At 49.3% G+C, this 8,804-nt stretch overlaps 1 protein-coding gene across 1 annotated transcript in view; it reads left to right on the forward strand.

The window, feature by feature from the left end:
* GALM (galactose mutarotase) overlaps positions 1-8,804 on the forward strand; it is a 46,235-nt gene that overhangs the window by 15,122 nt on the left and 22,309 nt on the right. The gene's annotated exons all lie outside the window — the stretch shown is intronic.

Below are 8,804 nucleotides of genomic sequence, written 5' to 3' on the forward strand. Positions count from 1 at the left end.
CCCCCCCCCCCCCCCCCACACAAATGATTGCATGTGCTCAGACTGACTAGTCTGTAACTGAATTCTCCTTGGGATTTTTCCACCAACTGTGAAGTGACTTAGACCAGTGGTTGTCAGTCTTTTTTCATTTGTGGACCTTCAAAAAAATTGAATGGAGGTGCCAACCTCTTTGAATTGTAAGTGTGGGTATTCACATACTTTTGATTGATTGTAGTCATCTTTCATGGACCCCTTAGATATAATCTGCAGACCCCCAGGGGTCTGCAGACCACAGGCTGAAAATCACAGACTTAGACAAAGGACTACTGAATTATGATGCTCTCAAAAAAGATGTTCAGTGAAATTCCAGAAATCTGACTCTTTTTGCCCTGGTAGAGGTACTTGGCACTTTCCAGGATTGATCTCTGTGATGTGAGGTGCTAGCTAGCCATCCACCTGGCATTGTACATTGTATAGCAATGCCTAGAGGGCTTGTGTGCCTCGTTTGTGAAAACAGCACTGAGTGAGGGCAACATATTGCCCAGCCTGGTGCCAGAGATGCATGTACGTGCAGAAAATTATCATATTTATCCAAATCCAATATACCCTGAATGTAATTAGATTCTATACATGGAAACTGTGTAAATGTGTTTCTAATTTTTCCATGTATAGAATCTAATTATTGGAGGGTCATCTTAAATTTATTGTCCATCCCCCCACACTGCTGCAGGGGGGCAAGTGATGGTGGGACAGTGAGGGGCTGCATGACCCCTGCCACTTGCCTCCCACATCTTGCCCCCGAAGCCTGTCGTGCCCCCACTACTTGCCCTCCCTGAGCCTGCCGTCCCTCCCCCTCACCACTTCCCTTTCCTTTGCTCTGCAGGCTCTGGCTCTGCTTCAACCTGGGGCACAGAGCATGGCCTGAGCCTGAGCCTGACCTGGTGGTAGCATCTCTGGCTGGAGCTACAGCAGCTTCCTGTCTCGTCTCTCCCCCCCCCCAAATCTAAGACAAGGGGCTTTTTTTCTCCGTGGTAAATGGAGGGGAGGGGAGGAGGGCCACACCTCATCTTGTATTTGAATAAGTATGGTATATGGGTATTTGTTCACTGGGGGACATTTTTTGTATTTTTCGTAAGAGGAAGCAAGCTGAGTCGTTAGTTTTGCTACAATGGCAAAGTGAAGTGGCTTTGGCTGCTCAGATACTGGGAGTTTCAACTAGGAAATTCCAAAGATTGATGTCTGTTTTTAATTCTGTCATTCTCAAAAGGCAAGAGAAGGCATGTGCAAACCACTGACATAGACCCGCCACTTCCCTTAATGGGTATTGTGCGTAGATGAAACATAGGGGTAAGTAATGTCTACAGAGCATCCCAGCTGCATTGTGAGCATCTGCTCTTCAGCTGCAGAGTGCTTCCTTTGTGATTTCAGCATCCCAAGGGAGATTCAGTTACAGATTAGTCAATGTGGGGATCTCTATATTGCCCTAACCGTGTCAGATCTGCCTCCTTCCTCCAGCTCAGGCACACACGTTATTGTCAAATGAGCAGCTTCCCTTAAACTTCAAAACTGTGGTCTTCGTTCCTTTTCCCATTTGTTTCCACCAGCAGTGTCCAATAATGTCTGTATCAGTCACGCTTTTGAATCAGAATCTTCCACATGATCTTAAAGTCTTGTCATTCTTGTGATACGCTAAGTTCTGCCTGGGCCATTTATGTCTAAAAATACTACATTGTGGGAATCTCTCTTTTTGTTCCCAGTGTTTTGTTCTGCATAACACAGCCAGCAAATGCATCCAACCCCAGAGAAACCTCAGTGGAGCCAGACTGATTTGAGTTTTCCTGGGTTTGCACTGGTTTATGCTGGTGGAGAAGCTAGCTGGGAATCTTCTTCATTTCATAGTAATTTCATAATTCTAAGCAAAGGGATTTTTCAAATGATGAGAAGCTCCAAACAGCTTCTGAAGCAATGTTAAGACCCTGAGTTAAACTTCAGAGCAGCCCAGATTCCTCTGAAGTGCCAGGTGCCACAGTAGGAGTGGAAGAACATGTGGGTTTTTCCTCTTTGAAATGTGGCTGATTGAGGATTGGCAGCTGAGCACAGTGGAAACCATCACAGCACACCTCAGCCTCACCTCAGAAAGTGGTGGGAGGCAGTGAGAGCTCATTTAAATTTAAAAAAATGGTGGGTGCTGTTCACACATGGGATGAATATTATGTGCTGTGGCAGGCGTGGGGAGAGCAGAAGATGAATTCTTTAAGGTTCTCCCCATTCTTTGCAGATGTCTCCCTTATCAAGGGCCCCTAGATCAGTGTTGGTCTCTCTGGAGTGATCACAGACACAAACTCATGTCTCCCAGTCACTTCTTGGCTTCTGGAAGGCTCAGATCAAGTGTAGCAGCTTCTTAACCTGGCAGGGGAAATACCTTGTATCTGTGTCCAAGAAGGCAGTTTTCCTGAACCGCTTCGCAGGAGAACTGCTCTTCTGCCGTGGTTCAGCACCTGCCGAGGTGTAGCAGCTTTAAGCCCAGTTTATGGAAATGGGAGTCTCCTCCCCTGCTTGCTCCAAGGGCCTTAAGGCTGAGGGCAAGCAAAACTCGGGGGCATCCGAACCGCAAGCCTCCGTGTTTGTTGCTTCTCTGGGTTGAGGAGAAGGGCGGGGAATAAATTCAAATGGGCTTGGTCTGCACCTTCTTTGTTCCTGCTTCAAAGTCCAGCCAAGGCCCACCTGGAAGGGATTCAAAGCTCAGGAAGAGTAGGAAAGCTGCTCTGCTGTGAACAGCCTGGAGGCTGATGGCAGGGAAGAGGGGAGGGGAAGGTTGCAGAGTGCTTGTGAATGTGTGAGGAGGAAAGAATCTGAGTGTGGGGGAGTTGTGGAGGAGTGTGGTGTGGAAAGGATCCATTTGAATCGGTGCCTTTAGTCCCGTTTTGCGTTTGTCCCCTTCAACTGATTTCCTCCTGCCAACTGCACTCCCATTAGTTGTTCCACTTTGGTATGTTGTTTGATTAAGCAGAAGGATGCACAATGCTTAGGTCCCTTTGCTTAAGCAATTATATAACTTAACTTATTTAACTTATTTAAAAAACAAGGGGTGACACCTTGATCTATTGGAGGATTTTTCCCCCCTTGTGATTTGTGCTGTTGGAATGCATATGCCTGGTATTGGATAGTTGCTCTCTGTCTGTTAATCTCCCTTCTGTGTGCTGCAAACAGAAAGAAAAATGCAAGTTTCTCAAAACATGTCTTGCATTTAAAACAGACGAGCTAAACAAAAGATGTATTATCTGTAGCTAGTGATTTAACTGATTGTTTCTGCTCACCACATTTTCTAAATGGCAGAACTAAGATTTTGTTCTCACACACCACATTTGTATTCATTGACGCAAAGAGGAAAAGGAGCTTCTTTTTCACCTCCTGTTTGTTTTCCTGCTGGTTGGGGAACTAAACCAGCTGAATGAGATACAATGACCAGAGTCACTCCCTTCACCCAGAGAAGAGATCTGTGCTATGGCTCAGCACTTTGTTCCACTCTGGCTGTCCCAGGTGCCCAGTCAGTTAGTTCAGGGCCAGACACAGGCATGGGTAAACCAGGCAGCTGCCCAGGGCCTGGACAGAAAGGATGGCCCAAAAATGGTAATTTGTTGATTATTATTATCCTTGTCTCCGGCAAAAGGGGGCCCAATGCTAAATGTTTTCCCAGGGCCACCAGGAGTCTAGGTACAGTGCTGAGTTAGTTTTGTCAGCTCAGTATTTTGATCTTTAAAACTTGCAGCAAACGGGTCCTCATCAAACTTTATTAATCTTGTTTTTATTTCATTTAAATGATGTCAATAGGTTATGCGTAGGCACAGGCAACATCCACTTCCAAAGTTAATATAAGGTGTTATTGTTTCCATTTTATTTTTAAACATTTTTAAAGTGTCCTTAATTTAAATTTTAAGTATTGGATGAAGATGGAAAAATATTTATAATCATTAATTTTTTTTTGTGCTTCCCCTTGCTTCCCACTGAGCTGCAAGGAATGCAAAGGGGAAGGGAAGAGTAAGTGGTCAACTCTAGGATCTGACATATATGAAGGGGGAATGCTATGTAATTTTCATGTGCATGTGTAAGAGAGTGGGGAGTGAACTGAGTGGAAAAGCAGGAAGAGGTATCTTTTATGTGTGCATGAGCATGTCTATTGGCTTATCCAGGAGCGGGTAGAAGATGAAGTGTCTGTCTCCAAGAGGTGTGCCTGGGGGTGGTGCATTTTGCTTCTGGTAAGTGTAGCTTAGCAGAGTTCTGCTGGAGCCGTTAGTTTTTAGTCACTTCATGTTTTCAGAAGCCTGCATTGCCCTGCTCCTTCCGGCTCCTTTGTGGGTAAGTTGCATCACCTTGCACTTCGGGAAGTGGGCGTAAGCAAAGATGAGATAAAGTAGAATCTACGATACTTCACCTCATGTTAGTACCCTTGGATTTTAAGGTTCAGATCTTCAGGAGACTTCTACACGTGCCCAAGTGTAAACCAGTGCTTCCCTGTTGGCTTTAGGAACCAAACCAGTCAGTGGGACCTCAGACATGCAAAACATGAAGGTGTGTGTTGAAGCACCTTGCTGAGTTTGTGGTGTTGCAGTGGCTGCTCATGAGTTCAAATTAATGCCTGTTCTTGAAAGTTAGTTATTGCTTGGCTGTTTATTACTGATAACATCTTGATTGCACTGTGGCTGCCATGCCTGCTTTTCTGTATCTGCTTGCCTTTTACTGTTTGGGTCAGTGTGTCTGTGAAGGCAACAAGCCTACCTGAGCACTCTGTGCTCACATCTGTTTCCAAAGCAGCTTTCCTTGTTGTGATACACACAGACACCTAATGGAAACCAGGGCCATTTTTTTCAAAGCAGCTCCGCTTCTTCTGTTGTACTAAATGCAGCAGTGCAGTCAGTACAGAGAGGATCAAAAGCTCTGTTGCTGTGCAATATTCAAGATAAAGAGAGAGCCTAAAGGGTGGCAAAGAAGTGGTGCAGAGACTCCGTCAAGTGTGAAATGGTAAACTCTTGAGAAGTAGGGCAGGAGTGGGAGGGGGGCTATCTGTCTGGAGGAGGTCAGGAGTACGCGCAGAGGGGAGCCTGTATAGGCAGCAGGTGTGATATTTTCTGCTTCCTGCTGTGGGGAGAGATGAAGCAAAAACCCATCGGGCTCCAGGGGACTGTTTTGGCAGTAGTGCTGAACTGGAGGCCCTGGTTTCTCTCCTGCTCTGCAGCCAGTTTGCACTGGGGCAGGAACTGTCAGGTAAACCCAGGTGGTTGTGCTATACACTGCCCTCCCTCGTGCCCCTGGTAGTGCTGCAGCTCCTGTTGTAGAGGACCTTGATGGACCTTGGGGAAGGGGGCCCTGTGCAGCCCTTCAGGAAGAGGGGACCATGTTCTCAGGAACAAGGTCATAGAATCAATGAGTTGGAAAGGACCTAGACAGATCATCGAGTCCGACTACCCGCCATGGGCAGGAAGGAGCACTGGGGGGTGGAAGGGGTCATAAGACCCCAGCCAGGTGCCTATCCAGTCTCCTCCTAAAGATTTCCAAGGAAGGGGAGAGTACCACCTCTCTGGGAAGCCTATTCCAGGCTCTGGCCACCCTTACAGTGAAGTAGTTCTTCCTAATATCTAACCTAAACCTATCCTCCCTCAGCTTGTGGCCATTGTTCCTGGTGACTCCAAGGGGGGTCCTGGTGAACAGAGTTTCCCTGAGTCCCTGGTGCTGGCCCCTGATAAGGTTGTAGGCAGCCACAAGATCCCCCCTCAGTCTCCTCTTCAAGAGACTGCAGAGATTCAGGTCCCTCAGCCTCTTCTCATAGGGCTGGCCACAGAGGCCCCCAACCATATGAGTGGCCCTCCTCTGGACCGTCTCCAGGTTCTCCACGTCCTTCTTGAAGTGTGGTGCCTTCTCCCCACCTGAGCTGGAGTCATTATCAGTCTCCACATTTTCCTTGCATGCTTTAGTCCTCCTGTGTTCAGTCCTCATGTACCATGATTATCAATCCATTCAGACATCCCTTGTTTGTTACAGAGGGCCTGATTCTGCCTCTGTCACCCAGCATCATGTCCAGCAGTGCAAGGGGGGCATAAACTGCCCTTTCCCTTTAAGAACTGTCACTTCTCTCCCCTTTAACCACATGGACACCCATCTCTGGCAATCTGTATAGAAGGGCTGACCCCATAGCTGCCTCTCCCATACTGTGGGTCCCAGGGGCTCCAAGTTCCTTGCTCATTGTCTACCCCAGCATCCCACCCACCGCATAAACACTGGCCAAAAGCTTGCAATGCTGAAGATTCTGCAGTAACATGTAGTTTCATGCAACCACAGCACAGTCACATGCATAGACCAGCCTGTGCTCATAGTCATTTTGTGACCTGTGTATTGACAGTGCTTGGCTGGCAAGGTCTGAGAAGGTGTATGGAGATGGAAAATGCTGATATTACTGTGGTCAGGAGGGAAGTCTACAGCATTGACAGACGCATCGGCACCTCCAGGGGCTCGGAAACCACTGTGGAGTGCGTTTACAGTTATTGCTTGTCTTTGTTCTGATGACTATATGGTTTCTAGAATAACCAGCTGCAGCAGGATTGGAGGAGTCCAAACTGGCCTCAGCTTTCCTCCGTTTCCCTGATCAGTTTGCTGTGTTCAGTAGGTCCCAGAATATAAAAAGTAGGGGGCACCCACTGAAATTAGTAGGGGGCAGATGTAAAACAAACAAGAGGAAGTACTATTTTTAAACACCACATAATTTGTGGATCTCGCTGCCATGGGAAGTTATAGAGAAAGAGAGTTATAGCAGGTTCAAAAAGAGACTAGACAAATTCATAGAGGATGAGTTCATTGGGAGCTAATTAATGGAACAATCAAGGATATCCACTGACATCCCAAAACCAATAAGGGTTGATGTTAGGGAGGGCATGGCTAGAGAAGTGATTGGCAGCCCTATTAGGCTGTAGGCCGGAGTAACCCAGTTCAGGTCAGAGACAGGCAGATGGGCAGGTGCTTTTCTCCATGACAGCATGGGAAAGTGATTGCTACTGAAGCTCCCCTCCCTTGAATGCTGCCAAACCCCACATCTGGGGGCCAAACAAAATGGCGCTACAAGCCAGATTCAGCCCATAAGCCATAGGTTGCTGACTCCTGCTCTAAAGCATTTACTTCTTGCCACTGTCAGAGACAGGATACTGTGTTAGATGGACCATTGGTCTAATTCAGGGGTCAGCAACCTATGGCACGTGCGCCAAACGTGGCAGGCAGCATGGTTTTTATTGGCACGTAGGCTGCTTCCTGCCCCAAGGGGCGGGAAGAGGCGTGCCCAGATTGAGCAGCACATGGCTGCACGCGAACAGCCTTGTGCTGCTGCCGACCCCTGCGTTAGACTTGCCACTGCTGGACCCCAGCCCCGGAACACCAACCCCAGCCAGGTAAGAGCCCCTGGCCCCAACCCTAGCCTAGCACCAGCCCCGAGCCAGGGGCCATCCCCGCCCCAGTGGCTCCGGCCCCAGTGCTGTGCTGCTGGCTGGCAGGCCCCAGCTGGCACCACCACCACCGTGGGCCCTGTCCCCGGGCCTGGCTACGTGCTGCCAGCCGGCTGGCCACAGCCAGCACCATTGCTGCTGTGGGCCCCAGCCCAGTGCCAGCACTGGACCGGGGCTGTCAGCAGCGTTGGGATGGGGCTGGGGCTGGGATTTGTGGTAACCACCCCTTTAGGGGGGCTGAGAGATGTGCAGCTTCCTGGTCTAACTCATCAAGCTCTGTGAGTTAGACCAGGGACGGGCAATTATTTCAGATGGAGGGCCACTTAATGAGGTTTGGTGAGCTTTCGAGGGCCACATGGGTAGCCCTGCCCCTTGACAATTGCCCCACCCCCTGGTTGCCATCTTGGGACCAGAATTCCCACCCCTAACCCCTGACCTTTGTGGTCAGAAGTCCCTCCCTTTTCCCCACCTCCCCCCAAGATAATCCTTTTGAGAGGGGGGGTTGCCATCTTAGAACCAGAAAAAAACCAAATCATATACTAAAAGTCAAACGCCTGCTATAACGTATTTTAATTTTATAACAAAAAGTATTTTTGTCATGATTTGCGTTTGCATACTGTATATAGAGGGGATTGCATAATAACTCAAAAATAAATTCTTAGTCTTATATATTGTGTGGGGGGCTGTGGTTGGGATGTGTGTGTGGTGGGGTTTGGGGGATGTGTGTATGGTGGGGTGTGAGTGTATGTATGGTGGGGTGTGTGGCAGGGTTTGTGGGGGTGTGGCTGTGTGGGGGGGGCATAGGGTATGTTGCGGAGTGTGTATATGTGGGGGATTATAGGGGCAGGGTATGGGTGTGTGGTATTTGTGGGGTGTGATGGAGGGTGGGAGATGTGGGGACCCCCCCCACACACACTCCCCCCAGGGTGCAGCAGCAGCGGCAGCAGGTGGAGGCGCTCAGTGCACTGGTGCCCAGGGCAGGCACTGATGCCCAGTGGTGCACAGCTGTAGCCAACACTGCACATTGTGGCAAGTGCAGCCCGGCCAGGCCACCTCTATCGCCAGTGCTCCCTGCCATGCACATGTAGCCCCCACACTTGTACGCCACTGGAGGGAAGCTCCCCTTACTGGGGCCGGCTGCCTTCGCTGCTCCCTGCCACACAGGTCCCGCTGTGAGGAAGCAGGGGCCAGGGCTCCCTTCTGCTTCTGGTGGAGTCCCGGGACCTGTGCAGCAGGGAGCAATGAAGGCAGTTGGCTTCAGCACCTGGAGCTTCCCTCCAGTGGTGCATGAGTGCAGGGGCTGCGTATGTGTGTGGTGGGGAGCACTAGCAATAGAGGCAG

This window comes from Gavialis gangeticus, unplaced genomic scaffold (genome assembly GCF_001723915.1).
Source record: "Gavialis gangeticus isolate Ggan-Ray unplaced genomic scaffold, GavGan_comp1, whole genome shotgun sequence".
Taxonomy (NCBI): Eukaryota; Metazoa; Chordata; order Crocodylia; family Gavialidae; genus Gavialis; species Gavialis gangeticus.